Source organism: Peromyscus leucopus, chromosome 4, assembly GCF_004664715.2.
Source record: "Peromyscus leucopus breed LL Stock chromosome 4, UCI_PerLeu_2.1, whole genome shotgun sequence".
Taxonomy (NCBI): domain Eukaryota; kingdom Metazoa; phylum Chordata; class Mammalia; order Rodentia; family Cricetidae; genus Peromyscus; species Peromyscus leucopus.
The window spans coordinates 141,391,904-141,411,461 of NC_051066.1; the positions used below are offsets into that span (position 1 = coordinate 141,391,904).

At 42.4% G+C, this 19,558-nt stretch overlaps 1 protein-coding gene across 1 annotated transcript in view; it reads left to right on the plus strand.

The window, feature by feature from the left end:
* Rab22a (RAB22A, member RAS oncogene family) overlaps positions 1-19,558 on the plus strand; it is a 53,826-nt gene that overhangs the window by 10,210 nt on the left and 24,058 nt on the right. The window lies entirely within an intron of this gene.

Genomic DNA, 19,558 nt, shown 5'->3' on the forward strand with positions numbered 1-19,558 from the left:
GAGGCCCTATCTCAAAATAAAACAGTGCTCATTGTATGTTCCATCCAGGACAGTGTATAAGTTGGGATACTCCACATCTGTCCAAATCTGTCAGTCCTCTTTAAAGTGCTAGCCACCTTGTTGGGTGTGTGAGCATTGGTTCTGGTTTGCATCTCCCTACTGCCCAAGGCTGTGGTCATCTTTTCCTGCACTTATATCCATCTTGTTCCAAGTGTGGTGTTTCACTTCGACCAATCAGTAGCTTTTTATGTTCTTACCAGTGTCTTTTGAAGAACAATTTCTATTCTATTCATGGCATCAGCTTGTTGTGTCCCATATATCCAAGATTAGAAGGATTTTCTCCTATGCTCTAGATTTTGTTTTTGGTTTTAGTTTTGTTTCTGTGTTTTAAGACAGTCTCACTAGGTATCCCAGGCTGACCTAGAAATGACAGAGATCCACTGCCTCTGCCTCCCAAGTACTGGGATTAAAATGTGTGCCAATAGGCCCAGCCCTTGATCTAGAATTTCCATAACTTTGTTCAAAGATTGGCCTATGGTCTGTTTATCCTAGTGTGCTTGCTGTGTGAGGTGATGCTTTTCCTATGGTCACTCTGGGCATTGGCTAGTGTGGAGCTCAGCATCTATTCTTGCCTTTGTCAGGAATGGGTTTTGGCTTTGGAAGTCTGGTAGTCACCGAATTGTGTTGCTCTTCAAATTTGTTTTGTTCTTGTAGGCTCTTTGGATCTGTGTATAGATTTTTAGGGACACAGTGCCTAATTCTTGAATATCTACTAAAGATCTGACTGGGAACCTTCTGATTAGCTTGGGGAAATTGATAACCTAATGGTGTTTTCTCTGCTCTCACCATGAACATGATTGACTCCTGTTCTTAGGTCTCAGAGTGTGCACTCTTGCTCTCCTGTGCTTGCTTTCCTGTGTGTTCTCTCTCTCTCTCCCCCCCCCCTCTCTCTCACACCACTTTAGATTACCTTTTAGTCAAAGCTGGTTTTGAGTTTCTAGTTCTGTTCTCTCTCACTAGATTCTTTTCTTCCTGTCAGCATTTTTAATTGTCACTGTACAAGCCTTGTATATATTTTATTAAGTTTATCTCAAAATACTTCATGGCTGTTGTTTGCTTTACTTTGGGCTTCTTTCTTGGTCTGGGGCTTTCTGTTTTGGAGCAGGATGTTGGGAATAGGGTCTTGATGTGTAGCCTAAGCTGTCCTAAAACTCATCCTCCAGCTTCAGTCTGCCACTATAGACAGTCTTTCTTCATTTTAAATGCATGCTAATACTATGTAGACACAGATTGCTGTGACTTTGCTAAACTGAGTTAGCTAAGGCAACTTTTCTGAGAATTCCTTGGACTTTTCTTGGGTGCACAGTCAGTCACTGTGGTCAGGTATTCTGGTTTACACACATTTGATTTCTTCTACTTCCTTATTACACCAAGGCGATGGGTGTTAAAAGGTTAGGGTCCACTATTGAGGTGTGGACAGCCAGCACCTTTGTCCTCGTGACATTGTGACAAAAGGGATTCATCTGGCCTTTTTATAGTTAAATTCAGTGGCTGCTCCTGCTGCAGGCTAAGGATGCCGTCTCTACCAGAGTTAATAAGAAGTTGGTTTAGATTTTATTAGGATATACATATGTATATCCTCTTTTTGGCCTAGAACATGATCCATCCCTGAGAAGGTTGTGTGTTTACTACAGTATGAGGTACATTGATGGATGAATTTTAGCAAAGACATGCTTATTAATAAGGGTGTTTGTATGGCCCTTTCTTCTGTCGCCTGCACTGAGAGGAGTATTTGAACTCTGAATGATGTTAACCTTTATTTTTGCTTAGAATGTTGTGAAGTCTTTGTTATTGAGTGTCTGTATGTACCATGTTTTCTTAATACCACCCCCACCCCAGTCAAGAGTGCTTGTTCTGGATCTGCTTTGGTATAATTTAGACTCCCTGAATTCTGTTCGTATCTTAAACTTAACCTGTTGATAGGTATCTATTTCAAGCAAGCTTCTTATAAATTTTATTCAAGTAGTTTTGCTTTTATATGCACTTTGTCAGCTTCGCCTTTACGGCTTCATGGAGTGCCCCCTTTTACTTGGAGTGTTTAAACATATGCTACCTAATAGAGTTGCTACTAGCCACATGTAAAATTAGGGTCTTCAATCATGCTGACTACATTTTAATTCTTATCCGGAATGCTATAACATTAGTTTAGACCCTTTCTGTGTAGAGTAGCTGTCAGTGTGGTTTGGTTTAAATCTACCATCTTGTCTGACTACCTCCTCTATGATGCTGTAGATGAAAATGTTGTTGCCTAGGGTTACAGTCTCTGAATCACTGTGTTCAGACAATAGCATGGCTTTGCGTGCTTTGTAGGCACCTAGAAGCACCTTCTGTAAGCTTTTGTGCTTTGTTTTCAAGGGGGTTGCAGTGAGCTTGTTGTGCAGTAGTGGTCTCATATAGATGCCATTAATCTTTTCTAATCTTCATCCTTGTACCAATAGTACAGTCCCTCTTTTTTTTTTTTTTTTTTTTTCCATTCTTTGTAATAAGTTGCAATGTCCAGTGTTGGTTGAATATTCTGTTATTTAAGAATGTCTTGGCTGCTTTGGGTCTGTTACATTTCCATATAAATATTAGCAATCATATTGTCTGTTTTCGCACACACCACCATGCTGACCTTTCCTGTGGTTTTGACTGGCCTTCCATTGAATTTACAGATCCATTTAGAGAGAAATGACATGATAATACTAAATTCTCTAGTTTATGAATATGGATGATCCTTCCGTTCCCTGGCCTTCTGTATTCTCTCTCTCTTTTCTCTGTAGTGGATTTGCACATCTGTCATTAGAGTTATTTCAAGGGGATTGATGTTTTTAATGCACTGCTTTGCTGTGAAAGTGATAACTGATTCAAAGTTTATGATTTGTTGTTGTCATCTTGTTTGGTGTGGTGGGGATTGTTGTGTAAACTTGAACTTGGAAACTTCTTACCTTATCCTTCAAAGTGCTATGAGAAAGGCATGTGCCACCACACATAGCTACATCTGGGTTGTGAGCTTCTCTCCAATGACCTTCCTGAATTCGCTTATGAATTCACTTCCATATGGGCAGTTTTTTGTGTTTTCTGTCATCTGGGAATGGGGCTTTGTTATAGTAACTCCTAAGCCTTTGACTTTTTGTTTCTATTTTTGTTGGTTCCTGAGGATTTCCCTAACACTGTTAATGAGAATGAGTAATTGAGTACTCTCACAGTGCTGTAACCGTGCTGGGAGAGCTTTCACTGTGGTGCCGTGGAATACGTTCACATCCCTTACCACGTGGTGCAAAGAAGATGTCCTTTTATTTGCTAGGATCTTATTAATTTGATAGTATTGACTTTATGAACATGTTTTTCTATCTGTACTAGGCTGACCACATGATGTGTAATATCTTTGTAGGATTTTGTTGTTGTTTGTTTTTGGAAACAGGGTTTCTCTGTGTAACAGGCTGTCCTAGAAGTCATTTTATAGACTAGGCTGGCCTTGAACTCACAGAGATCCACCTGCCTCTGCCTGTGGTGATATTGTGTTCCCCAAAATATTGTGCACCCTAATAAACTTATCTGGAGTCAGAGAATAGAACAGCCACTAGATATAGAGGCCAGAAAATGGTGGTACACACACCTTTTAATCCTAGCATTCTAGAGGCAGGAATCCCTCTGGATCTCTGAGTTCAAAGCCACATTGGAAACAAACCAGGCGTGGTAACAAGAGCTTTTAATCCCAGGAAGTGATGGCAGGCGCAGAAAGATATATAAGGTGTGAAAACCAGGAACTAGTGCTGTTTAAGCTTTTATGCTTTTGAGTATCAGTTCAGCTGAGATTCATTCTGGATGAGGACTCAGAGGCTTCCAGTCTGGGGAAACTATCAGCTGAGGAATTGGCAAGGTGAGGTGGCTGTGGCTTGTTCTGCTTCTCTGATCTTCCAGCATTTACCCCAATACCTGGCTCCAGGTTTGTTTTTATTAATAAGACCATTTAAGATTCATGCTACATCTGCCTCTGCCTCCCGAGTGCTGAGATTAAAGGCATGCACCACCACTGCCTGGCTCTTTGTTGGATTTTTATGGGATCCATCCATGCAGTTTTTATATGTAACTGATGTCTTAGTTGTGTCCCTTGCTTTAACACAGTGGTTCTCAACCTGTAGGTCGAAACCCCTTTGACAAATGTTATCTCCAAAAATATTTACATTTCATAACAGTACTAGCAACAAAATTAATTTTATGATTAGGGTCACTACAGCATGAGCGTCTCTGTATTAGGAATCTGAGAACCACCACTCTATCAGAATACTTGACAAGATACATCTTAAGGGAGGAAGAGTTGAGATCAGCTAACAGTTCAAGGTGATATAGCCCATGATGATGGAGAAGTCATGGCAGCAGCTGAGAGAACAACTGGCCACATTGCATCTGCAGTCAGGAAGGAGAGAGCCCTTCATGGTCTTCTATCCTCAGTTAATCCAATATTGAAACTCCTCATAGCTATGCCCATAGGCTTGTCTCCTGGGTTAATCTTGATCTAGATCCTGTCAAATTGACAATATTAACCATCACAAGTCCACCCCTTGACAACTTGATACCCAAGCATATTACTTTTAAGCTATAACATAGCTTCCTCCCATAGATCCCATAGACTCATGGCCATCTCAAGTGCAAAATGTATCCAGTCCAACTTCTGAAGTTCTTGTAATCATTAACAGTCCCAACACTGTTAAAAGTCCACTTTTCTTAAACTCAAGGCAATCTCTTAATTGTGAACTCCTAAAAAATAAAACTAAGTTACATAGTTCCAATATCCAGTGGCATAAAGTAAATAGTTATAATTCCAAAAGCAGGGAATGGGATCATAGCAAGGAAGGACCAGGTCAAAGTAAGATCAGACCCAGCTTTACAAACACCAAATCCTGCAGCTCAGTGCCTGGCTTCTGAAGCCCATAATGGAATCATCTGGATGTAGCTAGAGTTTTCCTGGTCCTGCCTGGCCCACAGTCAGGACAAATCTCTCTCACCCGCAGTCCCACAGCCACTCAGACCCAACCAAGTAAACACAGAGACTTATATTGCTTACAAACTGTATGGCCATGACAGGCTTCTTGCTAACTGTTTTTATATCTTAAATTAACCGATTTCTATTAATCTATAAGTTGCCACGTGGCTCGTGGCTTATCGGTACCTTACATCTCGCTTGTCGTGGTGGCAGCTGGCAGTGTCTCCCTGCCTCCGCCTTCCACTTCCCAGAATTCTCTTCTCTGCTTGTCCCGCCCATACTTCCTGCCTGGCTACTGGCCAATCAGCAGTTTTATTTATCAATCAATCATAGCAACATATATTCACAACACACAGGACATCCCACAGCATCTCGACTCCAAAGGACTTGGTTAGCACCACTCCTACCAGTCTGCTGCCTGTAGTACACATAGCCTCTCTATTTGGCCAGCCCCACACTGTAACCTGTACCTTTCTTCCGTGGATGGTCCATGGTCATTAATTAATATCTTGTGGTTCATTGCAACTTAGGCCTCACCTTCACAACTGACCCTGCCACACATCTGGCCTCGGTGGCTTTCTGGAACCTTAGTACAGGACTCCATGATCTCCCTTAGTCTTTCATGCCTATAAAACATGGACACCAGATATATAGTCTTGCTTCCATGAACTACAGTTGCTTCAGTCTCTTTTGTACTGACCCTGGGGCACTCTTCTTTGTTTTCTAGCAGGAAACCCCTTCAGACATTCTTTCTTTGGGCTCATCTGTGTATCTGTGTCTGTCTATATCTGTGTGTGGCCAAGGCTAGCCTCATGCTCAGATGGCTCAGTACCTCCTTGTCAGCAACTTTAAAGTTGCCCACACTCCTTTCCTTGCTGAACTTTGTGTTTTTCATGTCTCTGTTCACAATCCCCCCTCTCTCTACCCCGGAATATCTGAATAAGTGCACCAAGAAAGTAGTCATGCCACATCCTGAATGTTCTCTTGTCTTGAAATTAGTCCATTATTTTCAAATTCAGCCTCAGTCACATTCTCAGGACCCAGAGTATAGCCAGAATATAACTTTAATGGCCTCTAGCTCCATTCCCAATTTCCCTCTGAAACTTCCTGAGTTAGCCCTTCACTGTTTGCATGTCTCCCTGTATTTGGATCTTCTAGACACCCAGTAGGCTCTGCCTATAGCTTCTGTAGTGCACAGCTGCAGGCGCCTCCACTTTCCTCCTGCAGATAGTCTCCAGAGCCTACAAATCCCATACTCAAATTTAACACAACAAAAACCCATTTCTCATTACCATTTTTTTAAATTACTTTCTTTGTTGACACTACAAGATCCCTGACAAGAAACAATGAGCTGAAAGTTGCAAGAGGCAGAGCTAGAGTGCTGCTGCTGCTAGGGCACTTCTCCTTTGTGTTTGTCCAGGACCCAGCCATGGGCAAGGTCACACACCTCAGTTAACCCTGTCTGGAAACTCCTCCCAGACTTGTCCAGAGGCTTGTCTCCTAGGTGGTTCCAGATCCCTTCAAGTTGATGGTATTAGGCATCACAGTTGGTTTTAGTTGCCTGTCACTTGCTAGGATTTGTGTGTATACAAGCAAGACTGTGATGTCATCTCCTTCTTGAACACATGTCAGATTTGTATTAAAGTTGTGATTATTCAGTAATAATAATTCAGTGCTTGTATGAAGCACTCCTTTTTATTCCTTAAATTATTAGCAAAATTTGTCAGTGTTTCCATCTGGGCTTCAAACACTCCTTGTGTAATAGAGTTAATTAAGGAGTGAATTCCGTTCATAGTTGTGAGATTGTTCATATGCAAATTATCTGTTACTTCTGGCTCTGGTTTTGATAGATTGCATTCTTTAATGGCTTTAACTCTTTGATGGACCTTTTCCATCTTGTTAGTTTATCAGCATAAGGTTGCCAGGCTTTCTCTGACTCCCAGTTTACTTTGAATGGGTCTTGCCTTTGGTCAGCTGTAATGTATCTGTTGTCTTTGTCTCTATCTTGATCAATATATAGAAGTTCCTACTCTCGATATCAGTGGTTTTGTCCCTGACATTTAGTCTTTTGTTGCACACTGTGCTGGCTAATTTTATGTCAGCCTGACCCAGGTAAGAGTCATCTGAGAGGAGAGGACCCCAGTTGAGAAAATGCCTCCATAAGATTGGGCTGTAGGCAGGCCTGTAGAGCATTTTCTTAATTCATGATTGATGGGGGAGGGCCCAGCCCGTGGTGGGTGGGATCATCCCTGGGCTAGTAGTGGTCCTGGATTCCATAGGAAAGCAGGCTGAGCAAGCCATGGGAAGCAAGGAAGTAAGCAGCACCCCTCCATCGCCTCTGCATTAGTTCCTGCCTCCTGGTTCCTGCCCTGTTTAGCGTTTCTATCCTGACTCTGTTTTGAACTGAGATGTGGAAGTAAAGCCAAATAAACCCTTTCCTCTCCAATTTGCTTTTGGTCAAGTATTTCTTCACAACAATAGCAACCCTAAGACACACACCTTACAAGTCAAACCTTAACTAGCAAGGCTTTTTAATTTATTTTTATTATTGTGTATATGTGGGTATGTATATATGACTGCAGATTCTGCAGAAGCCAGAAGTGTCAATCGCTGGAGCTGAAGTTACAGTGGCTGTGAGCGGGTGCCATGGGTGATGGGAACTGAACTCACATCCTCTGCAAGAGCACTGTGCCATCTCTCCAGCTCAGCAAAGTTTTGTATTTTGTTATCTTATTGTCATTCAGTTCTAAGTATTTCTTGATTTATTATTGTCTTTATCTTTGATCCAAGTGTCATTTAAATATGTGATTCTCAATCTCAGACATAGGAATAACTTAATTTTTTTATTGGATTACTGACAAAATTGTAAAATGGGAGAATGTATTTTCTGTAATTCATCCTATGGATCCAGTGTGACCTGCTGACTTCCAGCATGTGGTCCATCTCAGCAAGCATCCTGGGTTTATTTACTAAGCTTCTGTGCTCTTAGCTGCCAGGGTGTGTGTGACCTGGGATTAGAATCGGTTTGTTTGCTTGCTTTTTCTTTCACTTTCATCCCTTCTGTTATCTTTGTTGACATTTTGACTGAGAGAAATGAGTTAAAACCTTCTGTTACTGTGAATTTGTCAATTTTTTCTCATTCTGTGAGTTTTTATCATTTCCCATTTAATAGCACTCGAGTAAATGTTGTTTATATTGAGTCTTTTGTCCCTAAGCATGCTCCTCTCCCTGCCCTCCATACCTTTTGCATTTTCTCTGCACTGTTTTATAGGGCTTGTTTGGTTTTTTGTTTTTTTTAGAATCATTTTTAAGTGTGTGTGTGTGTGTGTGTGTGTGTGTGTGTGTGTTGTTGGGTGTGTTGTACAACACACCCCCACGTACAAATGAGTATAGATACCCACTGAGGTTAGAGGCCCTGGAGCTGGAGTTACATGTAGTTGTGAGCTGCCTGATATAGGTGCTGAGAACTGAACTTGGGTCTTCTGCAAAAGAAGTATGGGCACTTCACCTCCTAGCCATATCTCCAGCCCTGTTAGTTTTTAATGTGAGAAATGTTGAAAATCTTTTTAATTATTTTCTAAATATTTGGTGGGTGTTTTAGCTGTTGAGAGTGGAAACGGTTGGTTTGTTTTTTCATTTTTGTGTAGAACATCGTTGGTTTTTATGGACTGACCCTGTGAGTGTGTAGTCCTGGCAGCCCCATTGATTCTCAAAGGTGTGCTGTGGGCTTTTTGGGATCCCTGGAGCACGCAGTCATGACATCGCAAAGTGGGGGTTGTTTTGCTCTTTGGTTGCTTTTGGTGGTAGTTTAGTTTGATGATTTGGTTTGATGTTTTTTAATTGTTGTTTCGCCATGCCTTGTTCACCAGGACTTTTAGCTTGAAACAGTGGTAAGAGCCAACATCTTTGCCTTTCCTCAGCCTTGATACTGTCTGTTGAATGTTTTCTGTAGTATCTAGTGTGATTTTGGGCCACTGAAGTTGACAGTTACAAAGAGGAGGAAGTTGTTGTATTTCTAGTTGAGCAAGCATTTTTGTCAAGAATGGCTCTTAAGTTTTGTCTTGATACTTTATGCTCTTAGGTGATAATATTTGTTTCTCCTTTCTATGGTGCATTACTGTATTTATATATTGTATGTAACAGTTATACCAGCACTTAGCATCATCAAACAACAAGCTTTTGGTAGATCATGTTTTCTGTAGATTAGGAATCAAGTAGCAGCTCCTGTAGCTGGGCTCAGAGTCTGTTCTGGTACAGTAACACATCAGCCAAGGCTAAAGGATGCTCAGTGACATGGCTGTGGCTTGAGGCCTCTGTGCATCTTCTTTGTCAGGTAACCCTATCTATCCTTGGAGCTCCTAGAGTGCCCTCACAGCATGGAGGAAGGAGTGGGACAGGGTGGGATCTCTAGTGTCTTCTCCAGCCTCTTGAGAGTCATCTGCAATGGCTTCTGTTGAGAACACAGTTCCACACACTTTAGGACCATCTCACACAAGTGCAGGCAAGAGATGTGTCTTAGAATCTCCATGAACTGAATATCTTATAGTATGACCCCTGTCTATCTTTGTTACAACCTACACAATGACATCAGATCAAACCAAGATTGAGAAACATTGACATGACAGTTGGTAGTCTCACAGGCTGAAAAGTTGACTAGGCTGAGGAGAGGATTCTTGACAACACACTGAAGTGCATGGTTTTGAACTGGGATTTTCCCAGAAGGACAGCATCAGGACCATTGTCAGAATTCTAATGGGGTCTGCAGAGGTGCTCTCACTCTGCTTCTACAGGAAAGCGCTCTTGTTTGTAGGAGTTGCACTAGCAACTTGAAGGGTTGGGATAAATATGTACAACTTCTTCAACTGGAAAGTACATTGTTTTTAATTGTACTTAACATTTATTTCTGTAGATCCAATTTGTTTTGTTTTGTTGTTTAAAATGGCTGTTTCACTGTAAAGTGATCCCACACCCTGTCCCAGTGTCATTAAAAGATAACCAGCTGCTTGATGTAGAAAATGAGAGCAGTGGGTGTAGTGCAGTGTAGAGCACAGCGGGGATTGTGGTGGAACACAGTGGTCAGGGGTAGTGGGGGTGGCGGGGGGAGGGGGTGCTTGCTGCAGAGTGACAGACTGGCCCTAACTACAGAAAAAGCCAGTTGGGTTGTTAGCCTGTTATCACATGCTCAGTGCAGACCAGCATCCCACTCCATCTGCAGGAGTTCATTAGCCTCTGCTCAGTGACACTTGCTCTGGTCACTGTGGCTTTACCTACCTGCTCTGTGAATAGTTACCTACTTAAACTATCTCATGGAAATTTATGCAGATCAGGAAGAAAAATAACTTTTATATTCCCTCTTATAAAATAGAGTTTTCCTTTGATCGTTGACCTTTATTCTATAGACCAGCTAGCATTTGATGTAGGGCTATTGTGCACAGGCTTCCTCAGTGATTATCTGCTATAGTCTACATTGCAGCCTCACTACCTTCAGCCTTCCCCCCGGAACCTATTTCCTTTACCTTTTAGCCCTGAGACTGGGTGTTGAACCCAGGGCCTCATCTATTCTAAGTAAATATTACACATTAGGCTATATCCCCTATCCCCAGAGTTTAATATTTTTTTATTTTGAGACAGAGTTTCACATGTTGCCCAGGCTGACCTTAAACTGACTCTGTAGCTAGGTTGGCTTTTAATTTGTGTTTCTCCCAAGTAACTCCCAAGAGTTATATGCAGTCCTGTGCTAGTGGGCTGTCTTTCTCACTGGATTCCATTGCTCTGGACAGATACCATGACCAAGGCAACTCTATAAAAACAAAGCGTTTAACTGGGGCCTTGCTTACAGTTTCATGAGTTAGTCCATGATCATCATGGTGGGAAGCAGACAGGCATGGTGCTGGAACAGTAGCTGGGCCCGGTATAGGCTTTTGAAACCTCCTAGCCCACCCCCAGTGACCACATCTCCTCAGACAAGGTCACACCTCCTAACCCTTCCCAAACAGTTCTACTAACTGTGGACCAAGCATTCAAACATATGAGCCTTTGGGGCCATTCTCATTCAAACTACTATACGGGCCTAGATTTTTTTTTTTGAAAGGCAGTTTCTCATACTGTAGCCAAGGGCAGCCTAGAACTATATATATAGTCCATACTAGTGTCAAATTCATAGTCAGCCTCTGTCTAGCTTCATCCTCAAGTACTGTGACTGTAGGCATGAGCCACCACTTCCATCCTTTATTTATGTATAAGACTACCTTTAGGGTTGGGGTTACAGCTCAGTAGCAAAATACTTTTCTAGAACACCTAAGGCCTGAGTCTGTATACACACACACACACACACACACACACACACACACACACACACACACACCTGTGAGTCACATATTCAAACATCTGTCACCCTTTTTTGTTGACTTCAATTAAACTTAAACACCTTAAATACATAGTTTATTAACCAAAAACTAGTACATAACACATCCTGTGTAACACGCAGGAATACTCTAACCAAAATTCATCGCCCTTCTTCAGTATTTTATTGTAAATACAGCTGTCAAACAATCCGAACATCTTTGTTTTTGCTTTTGAGACCGGATCTCTCATTGATATTGAGGACTCACTGGTTATAGACTAGGCAGGCTCCCGTGTGCCCCAGAGATCCCCCCAGCACTGCGATTGTAAGCTCATACCACCACACCAGGCTTTTTATGTGGGTGTGGGGTTTGGCAGGGCACATTTTGTACTTGTATGGCACAAACCTTCCTGCCTGAATAGCTGTCCGACGTTGTTGTTGCTGTCGTTTAGGGGCTCTCCGACCCCAGCTTTCTGGAAATGGTTCTTTCAGTCCACCTTTTCCACCTTTACTTGCATCCTGGGGAGTGAACATGGATTGCAAGCTCACGTGGCAATCGTCTTTACTCACTGAGCCATCTTGCTGGCCCCAGTCCTGAGAAATTTTGACACTTACACAATCCGAAGACACACTACTTTCCAAGTTAACATTGTTTGTGAAGATACTCCCTGTGTCTACTACTTTAAATAGTTTGAGCTGCAGCGTCTTCATTAGACAGGTTGAGAAAGCATGCCAGATATGTTTTTCTTTCTAGAGGGTTTGACTTTTCAGAATACCCACTTCCTCTACCCTGTGATAACCTCTTGCCATCTTTCACCTTTTAAGCCTAAATTCTGTTCTAGATACTTCAGATTATGATGTTTTGATGTTTAGGGGTGCTTTTATGTTGGTTTCTTTGGTTTGTTTGTTTTTTGTTTTGTTTTGTTCTTTTTCTTTTTGGTTTGTTTGTTTGTTTCTGTTTTTGACAACGAGTCCTGCCATGTAGCACACACTGATCTGAAACTGTTTATGTAGCCCAGGCTGACTTTAAATTCAGATTTTTCCTGCCTCAGCCTTGAGTGCTGTGATCACAGACATGCGCCACCATGCTTCTGGGCTTGTGTTTAAATGGCAGTGCGTTAGCAAGAGAAAGGATATTAAGGAGATATTAAATGTGTTCATGGCCAGGTCATGTTGCCAGCTACAATTGTTTCATTTAATTGCATTGTGCTATTTTAATCAAGACATTAATGAGTAGGAGGGTGTTGATGTTAGACAAGTTTGAGATCAGCTAAAATTAATTGTTGGTTTGTCCTTGAAGCCCCATGTTTTATTTGGCTCCATTAGTTCCTCAAGCACAGTGTAGAATCCTGGGTGAGTTTTGCCAGCACTGATGAGCTCCCACCACCCTGGAGTTATTTCCCTCCATCCTGGGAAAGATTGGTTAGAGTGCTGGTTCTTCCTTACAAATCTCCAAGTGCACATTCCAGTTTCAGGCTCTGCATTCCCTTCAGAGTTTGCCTTTATGCTGTGACAGTCTTACCATCCACCTTGTACATAGTGTTTTAGCTCCTGTGGACTTGGTCCTCATGGACTGCAGTGGTTCCCCTCCTCACTTTGGAGGAGCATTTGTTCCAGATGTGTACTACAACTTAGGCAGTGCCTTATTTGCTTCTTCTAGCGCTTTATAATGCACTGTTCTGTTGGGCCCTGGTACCTGTGTTTCTGCTGACTGTCCCACCTTTACCATCCCTACCTATGACTTGTATATATGGAATGTGTATGGCTTTAGTCTCTAGCTGCTTTGGGAGCTCACTATTTATCTCTTGTCTGGCTAGTTTATCCTGATAATGCAAAGTGTATAATATCCCCTGAGTTTACCAAGTTTCTTGAACGTGAAATAGGACTTTCACGTGCAATATTGGAACATTTATAAAAGTGATAGAAGTTTTTGGTTTGTGTTGTGTTTTTGTATTCTGCCCCATCTTCTTGCTTCATGTATGTGCTAAAGTGTTTGTTGGGCCATGAAGGCTCTGGATTTGTTGTTTTCCTATTCCTTTACTTTCTCAGACTCATATTTCTATTTATTTATGTTTAAATATAATTGACCCTTTAGTCTGCTGTCTCTAAGATTCTAGTATCTTAAAGTTTTGTAATGCTTTACTTATTGTCTTAAGGTTTTATTGTGGTGGAGAGATACCATGACCATAGCAGCTCTTATAAAGGAAAACATTTAATTGGGGCTGGCTTACAATTCAGATGTTAGTCCATTGTCATTATGGCAACACGCAGGCACACATGGTTCTGGAGAGGTAACTGAGAGTTCTACATCTGAGTCCACAGGCAGCAGGAAGTGAAATGGCTTGAGCTTCTGAGACCTCAAAGCGCAGCCCCTAGTGACACATTTCCTGCATCAAAGCCACACCTACTCCAAAAGCCACACCTCCTAATAGTGCCATTCCCTATGGACCAAGCATTCAAATACATTAGTCTATGGGGACCATTCCTATTCAAACTACCACACTTACTCTTGTGTCAGGAGTGCCTATGACATAGCACATATGTGGAGGTCAGGGCACGATTTGCAGTTCCCATGTGGGTCCTGGAGATGGAACCAAGGTTTTTAGGCTTTGCAGCAAGCACCTTTACACACTGAACCATCTCACTAGCCCTTATCTGTTTTTCTTCTGAAGCAGATTTGGAGTTTACTAAAGAAAGGCTTTGATACAGATGTAGGCACAGAGCATTGAGAGTGGATGTTAGATGTGTACAAGAACAGTAGTGCACACTGGAGAACAGCCACTAGCTTCTCTACAGAGCCACATTGCCACGTCTTAGCTGTTCTTGATATGAATTTGATAGCTTTTGAAGTGAATGTAAGTTACATTCACTTACATTATTCAAAGATCTAAAAAAAAGAAATAGGTAGAAAAGTTTACTTATTCCTGTTGTTGGCTATAAGACTTTATAAAGTGGTTTACAAAATGCATGGTACAGGTCCACAGGCCAGGACATAAAAACATGGGTCAAAGAAAGCCTTGTTAAGCTTAGGTCACAAACCAAAACATATTTTGACTGTAAACATAGCTCATAATCTTGCTGAAAAGACCTTCTCAATAAGGGGCTCCCTGTCCTCCCCATGTCACCTTAACTTCTTCCTCTTTCTTTTCGGCCTTAATTTCTCCTTTTGAGACTTAGATTATCTCTTTGAAGATTTGTTCTTAGTTTTTGAAACAGGGTCTCCCTCTATAGCACAGATTGGCTTGCAACTCACCATGTAGCCCAGGCTGGCCTCAAACTTCAATGTTCCTTCTGCCTCTGCTTCCTAGGAACCAGGGTGATAGTTGTGAGCCACCACACCCACTTTGCAATACCTTAATCTTAAGGGTTGATATTGGCTGAAGTTGCATTTTTTTTAAGCTTCTTCCTATTGGAGACCCTGTTCTCTAAGTATGGAAATTAACCTGTCTGATCTAATGGGGATGAAGGGTGTCCAAGCTTGGAGACTGGAGGGTCATCATTTGATTGGCATTTAAAAGAAAGGCTATCCTTAGTCAGGATATCAAACCACACACATAAGTATTACTAGGCCTGATCATAAGAGTAGCACCAGAAACATGTACTGTGTGCTTCTGCATGTGGAATCCAGAAGTTAACACAGAAAGGCTTCTTCAGTTTCTTCCTGTTGTACCCAGATCGTGACCCCCAGAGAGACCACCAAAGACGAGCATGCCGGAATGCAAAAGCAAGGTTTAATTCTGGATATCCAAAAGCAATACAAGCCAAGGCAGGGACTTTATCCAATACATCCAACGCAGTGGAGGCTGGAGGAAGCGCCCACCTGTCTGCAAGCTCAGCTTTTAAAGGGAAAAGTCACAAGGTTACATCATTTAGGGGTGCTAGTATGGATACAATTCTGATTGGCTCGCTTCTAGGGACTTCTAGAAATTACTTCTAAGGGAGTGGTTGCCCGCCACCATTTCTCATTGGCTGCCCTCAGGTGGGGACATTTCTGTGGTCAGTTACCCTGGAAACCAGGGAGAGGACATTCCATAGTCTGGCAGGCATTACCTCGTGACTATCTTGTGACTCTGTACTTTTACACTTCCTTGTTTCTGGAATCTGAACTGACTGGTTTCAGTAACTAATGGCCTATTCCTAAGAGGAGAAATCTTAGGCCTTAGTTTTAGGGTGAAAGCATTTTGGTCTTATTTCTAAGATGGCTCATTTTGGTCTCACATTTCCCCCTTCTCATGTGCCTAATGGAACCCAATCATGGGTTTTGGACAGTTAGCTCCTAAGTATCCCTCTCTAATAATGGCCATGTATAGTTAGCCATCTTGTCTCTATGCCAGGGAGTTTCATTTTGACTCAGCATTTCAGCCTTTTCTGAACAGGGAATATGGGTGATGTATTCTCTTCTGGAACTGCTTCGAGCTGGCATTGGGGCGCCGATGTCAGGGGGCCCCAAAAGGCTGAAAAGCTAGTCAAAGACTGGGCAAGGGGGCATTTGTCAGAAGCATGTAGCTGCCTGACCCCATAGGGACAGGGAAGAACCATGTTAGCTGGGCTGGTCCACGTCAGCTTTTAGCAAGTCTGGAGCTCACAGTCGTCTGGAGCAGTGGAGTCAGCGACTGAAACCTGGAGGTGACTGCCAGCTGAGTAGAAATCTGTTGAGACAAATTTAAACTAGGAACAGAAGTTAAAATTTATGAACTTATTTGGAACCCTTAGGTCCATACCCTTAGTAATGGGAAAATCAGTAGTCCCAAGACCAGAAGAGAGGAAAAATACCATCTTTAGGAATACTTATCTGGGGTCCTTTCAACCTCTGTGAAATGGGTCTAGGTTTTTATGGCTCTTTTGATTCTTTGAGGCCTACTTACAAAATGACATAAAAGTTTTAGATACATTAGTGTTACCAATCTGTACTGAAATCCATATTGTAGACAAAGCAGGTAATGGGTATCTTGTAAAACAGCAGAAGTGGACTCATACCTTTGAGTCCCAACAAGTTACATTTAAATATGACATCTAAAACAAATCCAAAATGTTGAGCTTGTGACTGAATAGTAAGTAGTCATTGCTCTACCAGTTCATCAGAGCTCCTAAATGTTAAGCTCTGAAACATAGAACAGGAGAGTAATCTGAAACATTATGACTTACTTAAACTTTTATATCTTAGAACATTTTCCTAAAAGTGAGCTAACAAGATAGCTATAGCCTTGCACGAGGATCTGGTTGATGCTGCCATGCTGACAAAGTTAGAGCTAGCCCAGCCATCTGTACTATCAGAAATCTGAGAAGGATAAACTATATCTGAGTGCAGACCAAGAAACTTCCAATCCTAAAAATTACAGGGACCAATCCCTACCCAGGTCTCCATAGCGTTGGAGGCACCAGTCAGAACAGCATAAATCTTCTTCCGCCATCAGGTCCATAAGGCAGAGTATTTTTCCTGTGTAATAGGGACATGGAAGACTGACCTTGATCACGCAAAAGGGTGCAATCAATTCCAGTGTCCTACTGCTTGTCCACAGTCTGGGCTGGGTCCTGGCGGCAGGTGTACTGGGGCATCTTGCCCTGTGGTCAGCGTTGTCATATTTCAGGCAGAGACGTTGTGGTGCCTCATACGTAATCTTCTTTGGAGACCTTGGGTCACTACTAGGATCTGGAAGCCTGTGTGATGTAGATCAACATTTAAATGCCATATTCTGCAGATCTCTGAAGTATGAGGGCTGTCCAGGTATATCTGAATAGACAAACTTTGTTTCTAATTACTTGTTTCAAGCTCAACCCTAAAAACATATGCACAAAAGTAGCCTAAAAACAATGCTTTTAAGTTGAAGCTCTTCTAGCATCAAATACAGGTTCAGTAAAGAAACCAAAACAAAATATCATTATACAACATTCTTAAGCCTGAACGTACCTTGGGTAAGAAGAAACATTTTTTAAGCCATTGGTTTTTAACTATAAAAACTGTTCTTAAAAGATTACGATCTCTCAAATGTCTTCTGTAATATCAACAATAAAGTATCTTCTTTTACTTTAAGGGGGAGAAAACATGGCATCACTACAATCTGTGTAAAGAAAAACCAAGCTCCAAAGTGCAAACAATCCCCAAGTTCAATATCAGGGATTCATTTATAATCTCTTTGGTTCTTTTACTTAGAGGCTTGGATGATTTCTTTGACCCTACCTTTGGCAGCACATACATAGCCTGCCTGCTCCATTTTATTATGGCTGGTGTTTCCGGTGATCATCACTTGGCACTGGAATTTTTTAAAACTGCTAAGGTCCACCACTGCAACTAGACTCTTTTTGGAACTCTAGTCCTGCCATACATTTGCAAACCTCAGCTGTTTCCTATGATTCCTTTATGTTACAAAGTTTGGCTGCCAGAGCAAGGTATATTCCTGTGTATAAAAGCATTGATGTGCAGCTTTAATATTAATCAAATACCTTATTTATTAAACATATGTTGCCATCTATTTAAATTCTCTAGAAACTTGCTGTTGAACACTTGGTAAAGACATAAGTATTAGGTGTTAACCCGAGTAGATCTTTATAACCTTAGTAAAAGATGGCTACCAGCCACATGGCTGCCCATGAGGTCACCAGCCAAGATGGAGGGAGCCACATGGTTGCTGTTTAAAGCTCGTTTTTCTAAACAATAATTACTTGCACACATACACACAGTTGGATCCAAGTTACACACACATACATACATACATACATACATACATACATACATACATACAGTTAAAGCTTGCTTACATTTTCAAGTCACATACCTGTATACATACACACATTAGCAGTTTGCAGAATCATTAGCCATTCTTAAGATGAAAACCAACAAGAATTAACTTTAAATTCAGTATTTGCAGGTATAAGAAACCATAACAAACAGTTTACATCACATCCCCTCTGACCTTCTACAACCTTCCATATACCCTCAGTCCATTCCTTTGATCCCTCAGACATTTACTCCAGACAAATTGCGCTTTTTCTTTTCCTTTAAAACAGAAACTCTTACCAAAGTCTTTCTTGTGATTTCCCTCAGTACTCTAGAATATATTGTAAAGTTACAATATTTTAAACAAGAACAGAAATACATGCATATACCATAACAAGAATAACTCAATTTGCATCAGCACTGTACCGCAGACAAGAAACTGTTGGTGACATTCCATTCTTGGAGCCAGACCTTGATTAGGTTTTAGCCCCAGGGCAGGTCTTGGGAGCCCCACCCAACAGCATGGAAGAGAACGGGGAAGGCTTGCACCATGGAGACAAAAGATGACTCCATGCCCTGGCTGGGCCCAGAGACCTATAGGCCACTCCTCAGCTGTGACCCTGGAGGGGCAGTTAGTTCTCCACCAGCCCCCACACTGAGCTCCTTGAGGCTCCTGCTGGCTCCTGCCAGCTCTGCCCCATGTCCACACAGGAGCCCAGCCAGAACCTGCTGGCTGTATCTGGGCCCCACAGTGCTCACAGCCCGCTCTAGCACAAAGCCATGCCTAGTTCCCATGCAGCCAAGCCTCTACTCCACAGCTTTTTGAGCGAGCTGGGGCCCTGAACCCGCTGCATCTAGGCCCCGTGATGCTCACGGGCTGCCTAGCCCTCTCAGCGGCACCCTGGGTCCCCGAAGTAGCAGCTGTGCAGCCGCTGCCTGCCGGACTCATTGCAAGTTTTCTGCTGCCTGCTGCCTGTGCTCTGGTCAAGAGAGCAAGGAAGCAATGTTAGGTTAGTCTGTGCCAGTTCAACCACCGAAGGGGTCTCCATCCCTTCGGCTGGCAATCCAGCCCACAAGTCCCAATGCACACACAAGCTCAGGCATAAAACACTTACACATGTGGCCACAGTTCTCACACATTTATACATTTATGAAGGTATAACAAATAACACTGACGAACAAGATAGGCAGACAAAAAGGAAGAACAAGGGCCCTACAGATGGTCTAGGCAGACGAGAGTCCGGAGAGGGAGCCTCGATAATGCCAAAGACCTACGGATGGGACAGGAAGAATTCAACAGAGTCTCCCGATCCCCAGACGGACCCCTCTCGGGCGTCCTATGACGGGGGGACCTGTGAGGACCCCTGCGTCCTGATGAGGGGTTGGAACGTCTTCCAACTCCTCCAGGGTCACCTTACAGGCGTGTCCGCCAAGGTGAGCCTGTCAGATTCAACCGCTGGCTTCGGATAAGAAA